We start from the raw sequence: 12,114 nt of genomic DNA, 5'->3' as shown, positions 1-12,114 counted from the left end.
AGATCTAAAATCTTAATCACATTTCTTGAGCTATAACAATTTTCTTTCTCCCAAGAAATTTGGTTTACTACTTCAATTAATAGAAATTTAACAATTACAATAAAATAATGACTGGTAAATAGAGTAATAAGAAATAAAAAATGATAAAGATAAGTTAAACCAATGGTATTATAGTAATTTAGTTACTATTAAAGAGATCCACTATATAACATCATTGTCTTCTTGGTAGTTAGCATAAACCCTTTATTTCAGAAAATGAAACATAATGGGGGAAACATAACTGATGGTGACTGGCTCAAACCTCTTGTCTTTTTCCACTTTGGGTGAAATGGATGGGATGTGTTTAGTGAACTCTTTTTTAAGTTCATAAAATGTATCCTTTATTAGTTTTATTGTTGTCTAGTGCAAATGCAATACACTTTAATTTTTTGTTTTTTTTATTGTCTATTTTATTATTTTATATTAAAATTTGACAAGAATTATAAATAATGTGCTGACAAAAAAAAATGATCATTGAAACTTAAATAGACATTGTATATTTATTAACATAAAGAGATTAATATTTATACCGAGTACATTATACCAAATACAACGGTAATGACATGACCGGGTGTTTTTTCGTGCCATAGTTTGATTGTGTGTTTAGTGTTTGCATACGGGGCATGGTCAGATGACCGGATGGATCGTCTGGCCATGCAGGAGTGGTTGTACATTGTGGGTCCAGACGTATCATCCAGCCACTTAATGTTGTCTCTATGGATTGGGCATTCATATGTTTAGTTAGCATCTAACCTTTATTTGGTAAACATGTGTCCATCACCGGTTAGTGTATGGTTCCTATTTGGCGGGTCTCCGTCCTGGTATGACATGCGTCATCTTGTTGCATCCAAACTCTGAATATGAGAATCAGATTAAAACCACATAGGAGATGTGGTTGGATTTATATGATGATGTTGAATCATGAATGTTACGGCACTTTAAGAAAACACAATACATATGAACCACTATCTTTGTTTCCATTTTGTTCTTTTCTGTTTGTATTTGTTTTGTTATTTTTATACCAGACTGACAACCATCAATCATACAAGAATAAATCAAAGTTTAGTTATATGACCAAAGCCACAATATTTACATGATCCCATGTTTCAAATGGCTCATAAACCGAATTATCACACGCTCGAACGTTATTCCAAAATTAACCCAAAAAAAAAAGTACAAACTGGTATAGACAGTAAAGATACAACTACATGATACAACAAACAAAACCAACATAAAACTTATCTCAAGATCGAACAAGATGCTAACTTTTTCGATAAATATGTACATTTTTATTGAGCAATGTAGTCAAGCGGGATAACAGAAGGCGGGAAATCAGTTCTTGGTCCAGCAAGAGAATAATATGCGAGTATATGTGCACGATGTTCCATCTCTCTACCTTCTCCGGTTTTAACCTTTCTCGGTGGAATTATTTCGATATTCCAAAACGGTCGGGCCATTGCTAACAGGTTAAATCCTGTTTTAGATCCTCGGTAACCTTGTACCCATAAGTACCTTAAAGATCTCAACTGTAAAACCGCCAATGCAAGTGCGTTTTCACTAAAACAACACCCTCTCACTTCAAGCTTCTGTAGGCTCGGGCAGCCTCGTGAAAACCCAAGAAGCCCGGAATCAGATTCTCCAAGATACCCCAGATGCATCCATCTTATGCTTTGACTGTGTTGACCAATATAAGTCAAACCCACATCTGTTAACCCTCCTGGTCTCAAATAAAGTGCAAACCTTCTGAGTTTAGTGCAGCCACTTAATAAAGACCGGATCCCGTTATCGAGTGGCAAATCTGTGATAACTTCTTCTTTATCGAGCAAAACTAAACGGAAATCGCATAGGTTTTTAAGGTTCATACCCATGGATTCTAGAGCTGCATTTGTGATATCGGATACGTATACCGCAATATATTCTAGCTCAAGACAACCTTCTGCTATCGCGGTTAATCCCCTTTGTGAAACGACGCCTTCTTCATCTTCTAGCTCTTGTTCATCCGCCCCTCTTTCGATTCTGAGACGCTTCATTTTCTTGCACGAGCGTGCCAAAACCTCCAATCCACGATCTCCGATCACATTTCTCGTCTGTTTTCATCGGTTTAAAATTTTTAGTTAAAAAAAGTAGTTCATTTATATTGTTTGATGTAGCAAATATTAATAGAAATATTAATAATTATAATGTACCTCAAGAACTTCTAAATTCGGACACTTTTGTAGCAAGACACAATGATCCTCGGTATCAAGAAGCGCATAAAGCAGATCAAGTTTCTTTAACCGTGAAGCGAAAGGGTACACAATGGGTAATTCATTTGTGCTCATGTAATTCAAACCTAACCGACACAACCGTGGAGGGTATGTTAAAGAACCATACTGCTCGGTCTGGTTGTTAAAGCAACCGCCACTAAACTCCTCAAGTGAAACCGCAAACCAAAAGAAACCAACAAGATCCAAGATCTCACAATCGCCTATCTTGACCGATACTAAAGACTTGCATCTTTTGGCTATCTGTTCAAGATCATTACAACTAATGTGTGACAAATCAGTCATGTAAAAGTTTAATGTTTCGAGTTGAGTATTGTTCATTGCTAGCTCATGTAACCAGCCTCCATCATGTTCTATCACTTGGCTTTCTTCTAGAAATAATACTTTAAGGTTCCCGCATATTATTATGACATAATTTCAAAACAGGGGATGTAAATAATTTGATCTATGGAGACAGAATTGTGGAAAAAATAGCCGATTTTATTGACTTATAATTATATTTGCTTTACAAGAAAATGCTGTGGTACCAAACTATGAAAATATTATGAATTCACCTGGGGACATAACATTTCATCAAAATTAAATGATACATAATTTCATATCCATGAAGATGGATACAACAACAACAATTATAATAAAAAAATAATTATAAAATAATAATAATAATAACAACAACAACTCCTGTGTTTTTTTTATCACAATGATTCATCCCACTTGCAAATTATATATTCATCCCACTTGAAGAATTATGACTAACTAATTAAACCTAAAAAAATATATTCTGCAAATTAACCAGTAAATCCCACAAATAGTATAGCCATCGATAGGGTCTAAAGGACATAAACAACTCATTTCTGCAAATTAATAAAACCACAAATAAAAAAAACTAATTTCTTCCAGATTATCATTTGCAGTGTAACTTGTAATTTACAAAGGTGTTATATATTTGTACGCTACATTACAGTACCTGCAGGATCGACAGATATGTAAAAGTCCATCGGTGGAGAATCCGGAGCACTTATCAAGTTTAATAACCTGAAGACTATGTCCGAGATCCCCATCTTTAACAATCATCCTTCTAAAATGCAAACTCTTTAAACTAGTGAAAGACCTCGACAACTCTTCGACCCAGGGCTGGTGTGTTCCATAGTTTCAAAGATACAAAAAAAATGATATCACTTTCTGAACAATAATATTATTATTCCCAACCCATAATGGTTAAAGGGAAATAATACTAATAATAAGAAGAATTTAGGAGTGTGACTAGATCCATGAATGGGGGGCTAGAAAGAGAAAGTAAGAGAAAGAAGTAAATGGAGGGTTGTGATTGGTTGAGATGAAGAGATCTAAGGGTGGTGAGAGTTTGAAGATAAAAATAGAAAGTTTATTAAACAATAACCTTTTATGAGTTATGTAAGGTAAGGTTATTGGGGGAAATCTGCTAAAGATTCTGAAATCTGGAAAAATACAAGGTACTGTTGTGTCTCAAGACAGTCCAAAATTTACTAATTTACTTTATTATTATTTAATGATTATTTAATAATATCTTTAAACTTTTTATTTCAAGTGGTGTATTAAGAATTATATTTTGAATAATTTATATACATGGTCCTGGATCCAGAGAATTACGGACTTGATGTTCACCACTGAAAAATATTTATAAATTTATTCCCACATTTTGAATAAGAAATTATGCACACTTTTTTAAAAAAATGAAGAAAATCTTTCATGGGAAAGTTTTTTAAATTTTAAGGGGTTTTTTAATTTAGTAGTTTGTTTTTTTAGGCATATTAGGTCCCCCTTGTATTTTTTTTATATGATATAATGTTGATTCATATACATGTATTTTCTTGTTAAGTAATCTAATGATATTAACGTAAATTGGTTTATAATTAATAAAACCACAAATAAAAAAAACTAATTTCTTCCAGATTATCATTTGCAGTGTAACTTGTAATTTACAAAGGTGTTATATATTTGTACGCTACATTACAGTACCTGCAGGATCGACAGATATGTAAAAGTCCATCGGTGGAGAATCCGGAGCACTTATCAAGTTTAATAACCTGAAGACTATGTCCGAGATCCCCATCTTTAACAATCATCCTTCTAAAATGCAAACTCTTTAAACTAGTGAAAGACCTCGACAACTCTTCGACCCAGGGCTGGTGTGTTCCATAGTTTCAAAGATACAAAAAAAATGATATCACTTTCTGAACAATAATATTATTATTCCCAACCCATAATGGTTAAAGGGAAATAATACTAAGGCCGAGGGGTGCGGAGCGCTAGGAGGGGCGCGAGAAGGCGTTCGATAGCGCCCCGGGGCGCGAGAGCCACACCACCGGGGCGCGAGAGGGGCGCGAGAGGGGCGCGGAGAGCGGAAAACGAGGCAGGCGCAAGGGAGGTAGCGCTCGTGACCGGCTTTGGGAAGAGTGAATTGAGCCGTTGGGCTCTTGGATAAATAAAAAAAAAAAAAATTTTCTTCTGGGCATATAACATATTGTTGTTTGTTATTGTAATCATATTTTCCGGTGAAGTTTTCTGGGCTAAACGAACCGGCTTTGTTTCCATCTTTTCCGGTGAAGTTGGCTCTTCAAGCTCCGTTCACGGTGGTGGTGGTTCAGTGCAGCCGAGGGTTGCAAATGAGTCTGAAATTGGACCGGAGTCAAATAATAATAATAATAATAGTAATGAGAGTGAACCCATTTTACAAGAAAGAGGTGAAGATCATGGAACTGGTAATGCTGGTGGTCCAGTTATTATGGAGAATAATAATAAGAAAGATGATGAAGAAAAAATTTTCACCAATTATCAATCTCTATATATATCACTTACATATATCAAAAATATATACTCACTAATACATAGCACACCCAAAACCATTCTCACACACCACACCCAAAACCCAAAATCACCCTATATTCGAAACCTAGATTCAGATTACAGTTACGACGATTTATGGTCGGCACCGGACCAACCGATATTTTATTCGGGGTCGCAACAATCATCCGGCTTTCAACCATCCAACATACAATTTTTTTTTTATATATTAATGTGTTTTTTTAATTAATGTGTGTTTGTTTAAATAATTACTAGTTTTTTTAATAATACGTTTTTTTAATACATTTATAAAAAAATTAAAAAATAAACCGCTCGCGCCCCCTCTCGCGCCCCCTCTCGCGCCCCTCCACACCATGCCCCGGGGCGCTATCACCACTACCAATACCCATCTAATCAAGTTTCTCTCTCTGCCACACGTCACAATATTATTGGATGGCGCCCCCACTCACGCCCCCTCTCGCGCCCCCCACACCCCTCAGCCTAATAATAAGAAGAATTTAGGAGTGTGACTAGATCCATGGATGGGGGGCTAGAAAGAGAAAGTAAGAGAGAGAAGTAAATGGAGGGTTGTGATTGGTTGAGATGAAGAGATCTAAGGGTGGTGAGAGTTTGAAGATAAAAATAGAAAGTTTATTAAACAATAACCTTTTATAAGTTATATAAGGTAAGGTTATTGGGGGAAATCTGCTAAAGATTCTGAAATCTGGAAAAATACAAGGTACTGTTGTGTCTCAAGACAGTCCAAAATTTACTAATTTACTTTATTATTATTTAATGATTATTTAATAATATCTTTAAACTTTTTATTTCAAGTGGTGTATTAAGAATTATATTTTAAATAATTTATATACATGGTCCTGGATCCAGAGAATTACGGACTTGATGTTGACCACTGAAAAATATTTATAAATTTATTCCCACATTTTGAATAAGAAATTATGCACACTTTTTTAAAAAAATGAAGAAAATCTTTCATGGGAAAGTTTTTTAAATTTTAAGGGGTTTTTTAATTTAGTAGTTTGTTTTTTTAGGCATATTAGGTCCCCCTTGTATTTTTTTTATATGATATAATGTTGATTCATATACATGTATTTTCTTGTTAAGTAATCTAATGATATTAACGTAAATTGGTTTATAATTATAGCATAAAAGTCAAAACAATGATTAACAAATACATTAATATGACTTTCACTTGACAATTGATAGGTATCCAATCCAATCTTAGCACTTAACGACTAGACCTACATAATTATTAGGAACAAATAAAGAAAAATGGTGTTCTTTGTATCATCCAACTTCTTAACTCATCGGTTCATATGTATATATATTTTTTAGCCCACTTGTCGAAGCATTTATAACCGAAATGTACGGGTTAGGCTCAATAGGTAGTTACTGAACTAGGTACATGTACTCAACTGATTAGCATAAACTAATTCAACCGAGCCGGTCATGTCGAATATCCCCATAACCGACATCTATGGTTATTGGTGAAGGTTCGGTTAGAATGTCAAACAAGCTCCCGGGCACACCTAGCTAGTTCAAAAACAAAATACATGAAAGCATTTAAAATATCTTTGAAATGTATTAACATTACTAAATGAGTTATAGTTAACGTTAGTTTGTGACTTAAAGTAATGACATGGCTAGGTAATGCCAGTATACATAAACATGTGACTTAAAGTAAGGACATTGGTAAATGACATGTATTTTTTTTTAATCTTGACTTTTATCAATGAAATCTTTCTATTTGTTTATTAATAGTTATCATTTATCTTGGAAAAGAACATGAACAAGCTTATAAGGCCATGCATAGTCAAAACTTTTAACCCTTAAGCGTTTTATGTCCGTTTTACAAAAAGGTAGCGTAGTCAAAGTTTTGCAGCAATCATTACATAATTAATTTTTTAATGCTTTAATATAGGCATAAAATTTTAGTAGGCTAAACTCCCCATCCCCCTCTCCAATGTTGTCTACACAACGTTCACAACCAAAACACCCCCTAAGTAAAGTGAACGTTCACGAAGTTCAATCCAATTCTAAGTAGGCTGTTTGTTTACATCTGAATGGAACCATTCAGATGTAAACATCGGATTCATTCAGACTTCAGACTGTTTGATTCCAAACAGAAAAACATCTGAATGGTTAAAATTAGGTCTGAATTATTCAGACTTATTGTTGTTGCTGAATGGGACAGATGCTCATTCAGATCTGATTCATTCAGATCTGAATGAACCAAACAGCCCATAAAGTGATTGGGGATTGATAGTCATTCCAAATCTCTTTAGTTTCATGAGACATAGACTATGATCTTACACTCACCGGTCACTGCTGGTTTTTGACGGTTAGTAACATGCAAAGTTATGCGCTAAAATTGTATTTTCCGTAAATATTATGGAAGTCCCCAGTAATTTTTAAAAAAATTTGGGCTGATTAAAAATTGAATAGCTTATATATAAAAACAAAAGTAAATACTAAATAATATAATTGTAATTGTGATTTCTTTTATTAAAAGTGGGTTGATGTTTTTTTATTAAAAATACAATTTTTTAAATATGTGTGTATATAATAATAATAATAATAATAATAATAATAATAATAATATCTGGGTGATCAGGCCTGGACCGTCGACCACCATGTCCTTATCAGAGACACTCTGGCCAAAATAATAAGCGAAACTAGTTTTCCCGTCAAATTCAGTTGTCAAAGTATTTCTAGAGTTTTTTTTTAAATTTTAAAAGAAATAAGATTTATCATCATTGTAAACTTATTAAATAATTGGGGCCAAAGTGGACCGCAAAACGGATGGCTAGGTGTAAGTCACTTCCGGTTCAGTGTAAGTTCGTGAGGCAATTTGGTTTGGACGGTAACATTAGTGTTATATCATGATTGGTGTTTAGTGTCATTTTCTTGGTCCATTCCCACTTCTCTATGCCATGTACAACCTAGTGTTTTAAGTGGGTCTTTCATGTCCAATTTGCTTATGCAATTTGTGGTTATTTTCCTATTAAAGTATCAAGTATCTAGTAGCCGTGTGTTAGTTAGAGGTGGGCAAGTAAGCTGGTTAATTAAACTGACTCAAAAATCTAACCGAAACCCAACTAGTTAGAAAATGATTTTGTTGTACCGGTTTGGAACCAATTGTAAATTGTAGTTTCAGAATTGGTTCTTAATTTCTCCACCGAAACTGGTTCCAAACCAGTCAACCGAAACCAGCAAAAACCGCTTAAAACCCAAACCAAAACCGATCAAAATCCGAATCAAAATCGATCGTAATCTGGCCAAGAAACCGGTTTCAACTCGAACCGAACAGATTTCAACCCAAACCAGTTTTGAGTTTTAAACCGATTTGTACACCTCTAGTGTTGGTAGTAAGAGTTATCTGAAGTATTTAGTAGTGTTGTTATTCAACTGATGATTATTTCTTGCTTTTGTTTGTTAATAGAAACCATAAGATTAACTCTAGTTGGGTCGAGGTGACTTCAAAATGACAAAACTCGCTTTTAGTGATGTAATGTTTTTCCACGTTTTTGGGTGATTGGTCAATCTCGAATTGGTGTCTAACAATGGTACCTTCATTCTCGTTCGTCATGCCTCCATGCCAAGAACCCCCCTGCACTTGAAGCAACCATGATTGGCATACTTGATAAACTCGACCAGCTTCTTCTCGTCGCCATCAATTTCGCTACTAAATGTCCAATGTATGACCATGAAATCATCTCATCACAACTTAACAAACAAGTTAAAAAAAACCGTCAATTTGTTCAACGTGATCAACAAGATTCGCAAACCACAACACCTAATCATCAACACATAACGATTAACCACCACCCACCAGCCCATTGAGCTCCACTATAAAACTAATTAAAATAATACATGTGCAAAGCAAATGCAAATTTTAGCTAACGATAAAAGAGCATTCTAAATTTTCAGCCTTAGTTGACGCTATTCTCAAAAGCTAATAAAAAAAAGAGACCACGGAAAACGAACGCTAAATTTTAGTTGCCTTAGATGACATTTTTTTTAAGAACTAAGGTCGGCATGATGGTCATAACATTTTCAAACAAATATGGTTTGGATCGCTTTCAATTAGGTTATTTGTGACGTATTAATGGATTATGTTCGAATATTGTGAGATGACAAACGAAATAATCAAAGTAAGGTTCACGAATCACGAATATAATCTAAGAGGATAAATCTCATTCGGTTCTTATATTACGTCCTTTCTTCCATTTTTATTATGATTCTTGATGCCCAAACTTTATTCTCAAAAAAAAAAAAATAAAAAAATACATGCAATCTAGTAAGTCAAAGAAATTTATGATGCTTTACTTTTCCATAATAATTAATAGTAATAATAATAATAAAATAATATTAATAGGAATAACAATTAGAAAATTATAATAATAACAATGGTAGTTTACTAATAAATAATAGTAGTAGTAAGTAGAGGTGAAAATACCCGAACTCAGAACCGGACCCGAAATAAAAACCCGGACCCGTTTTTTAATACCCGGGTTTTTAATCCGAACCAGTATTCGACCCTACCCGTTGGGTACAGATAGGGTATGCATTCCTGTACTAAAACCCGAACCCGAATCGGACCCGATTTGTACCCGGTAATACCCGAAAACCCGAACCGTTCATGTTGGTGCATGATGTCAGTAGTTCAGTGTCTAGTGTCTGTAATCGCGTTTGTAATGTTTTATGTTTTGTATAAGCGAAGTTGCTAACAAGTTCGCTGATATGGGCGAACTTGTTAGACAAGCGAAGTTAGTGACAACTTCGCCTGAACATGCCAGACGAAGTTGTCGTGATTATATAAACTAGGTTACGCTTAGATTATTCATTCAGTGTTTTCAGTTTTCGGGTATTCGAGTTAGAGAGAGTCTGTATTAGTGATCATTGTATCACGTGTTAACGGTTGAAATACAACGTGTGTTTGATTATCATATCGTGTTTTCTATACTTGTAACGTCTTACGTAGGGATTCCGCACCTGCGTAGTACGCGATATCTCGTGTAGATCCGGCTGGGAACCTACAATTGGTATCAGAGCTTTTGCTCGATTGTGTGGTTTGGGATTATCACGCGGGTATAGAAATCGTTCCGTTCGACTATTCGCGGGACGAGTTTTTCTGAGCTTTTGTGCTATACTCTCCTCCTACAAGCTTAAACAACCCATAACACCTTCACAACCTCGAAAAACCCAGAAATCTAATCTGCAGAAACTTCGTGTTCATCAGGCGAAGTTGCCATCACTGTTAGTAGGGTTTCGGCGAAGATATAAGGTTAAGCGAAGTTATCCACAACTTCGTCTACCTCTTCAAGTTCGCTTACCTCAAGCGAAGTTACCCACAACTTCGCCTACCTCCCAAGTTCGCTCAACTTAAGCGAAGTTATTCTCAAGTTCGCCAATCCAGCGAATTTAAGAAAGTGAGCGAAGTTACAAATTCACGCGAAGTTAAGCTTTAAGCGAAGTTATCCACAACTTCGCCTACAGTGCTGTTTGAAAATAAATTTTTTTTATTTTCGGGTTTCTTTGAGTTTAGAAAAAGATGTCTTCGATAAACATTACCGAACTGGTAAAGATGGAAGTAGAAGCAGGTTTGGCTACAAAGGCACCCAAAATGCTTAAGAAAACTGATTATGTAGCGTGGAAAGATCGTTTTGAACAATATGTCAAGTATCAAGATGCCAAGATGTGGGTATGCATACAAGATGGTTACATTCCACCTACTGCTGAGTATGAGGGTCGTGATCAGATCAAGAAGTACAAAGAGATGGAAGATGAAGAGAAGAAAATGTATGAAGCCGAAAGCAAAGCTCATGCAGCAATTACAATGGCTCTTCCACAAGAGATTTTGCACACTTTCAGAAAGTACAAGACTGCTAGAGAACTTTGGGAAGCTCTTGAAAACCGTTTTGAGGGCAATGTGGGAATTCGTGCTTCGAAGATTAAACTTCTAAAAACCCAATTCTCGGTCTTCAAGTATCTGAAAAATGAATCACTTGATGATATCATCACCAAATATTATCATCTGATGACTGAACTCAGCAACTATTCAATTGCATACAAAGAAGATGAGATTGTTGAGAAGCTTCTTGATGCTCTCCCACCAAAATGGGAGATGTATACTGTGTTGATGAGAGAAGATAAAGACTTTGCTGACTATGACCTGGAGACAGCAGTTAACAAGCTAAGAACATTTGAACTGAACATGGTACGAAAGGAGACACCTACCGATCAGGTTCAAGATCCGGGTATGTATGGTGCAAAGGTTAACTCAGGATCAAGTTCGAAAACTGAATCATCTGCTTATTACTCTAAGGGAGAGTCAGGCGCGAGCTCAACACATGAGGGACATGTATCTCTCAACATGAACGGTGATGTGTGCTATGTAGCTGGAGGGTCAAATGCTTCTCAACCTCAAGTGACCAAGAGTAGTTATTCCCCAAGTGTTTCAAACAACAACTACTCGAAGATGCCCATGAGTGTCAAATCTGCTGAACAGCAGTTTGTTCTCTATGCATCTTTTATTGCTTCGTATGAGAACTACATTCAGGGTAAGATCGTTGATCCTGCAGTTTTGGATGAAGACTATGACCAGATCGATGCTGATGATCTGGAGGAGATGGATCTGCAGTGGCAGATGGCCATGATAGTGAGAAGGGTAAAGAGGTTCATGAAGAAGACTGGCAGGAAGTTTGTCGAAGAGAGGCCAGGGTTTGATAAGTCGAAGGTACGCTGTTACAACTGTCAGCAGAATGGCCACTTTGCAAAAGAATGCAAAAATGAACGTGTAGAATGCAGTCAAAACAGATCTACACAGCAGAGTGGTAGTGGTAATGACTATAGAGCCATGATTTCCAGACAGAACGAGGAGTACAACTGGAATCTGCATGTTGAAGAAGTATTTGAACAGGCCAACTTGGCAAACATCGAAAATGCAGATAGTGAGAAGGGAACT

At 35.7% G+C, this 12,114-nt stretch overlaps 1 pseudogene across 1 annotated transcript; it reads right to left on the bottom strand.

Annotated features, from left to right (window-relative positions):
- Positions 1 to 957: 957 nt before the first annotated feature.
- Positions 958 to 2,720, bottom strand: LOC143602965 (coronatine-insensitive protein 1 pseudogene; annotated as a pseudogene). Its single transcript, XR_013147957.1, has 2 exons — positions 2,226 to 2,720; positions 958 to 2,126 (listed from the first exon to the last, which is right to left on the bottom strand). The product of XR_013147957.1 is annotated as a coronatine-insensitive protein 1 pseudogene (transcript).
- Between the last annotated feature and the right edge of the window lie 9,394 nt (positions 2,721 to 12,114).

This window comes from Bidens hawaiensis, unplaced genomic scaffold (assembly GCF_021521415.1).
Source record: "Bidens hawaiensis isolate Kalapana, Puna unplaced genomic scaffold, B.hawaiensis_p1.1 tig00060235_1, whole genome shotgun sequence".
NCBI classification, from domain to species: domain Eukaryota; kingdom Viridiplantae; phylum Streptophyta; class Magnoliopsida; order Asterales; family Asteraceae; genus Bidens; species Bidens hawaiensis.
This window is presented reverse-complemented; position numbering and strand designations above follow the sequence as displayed.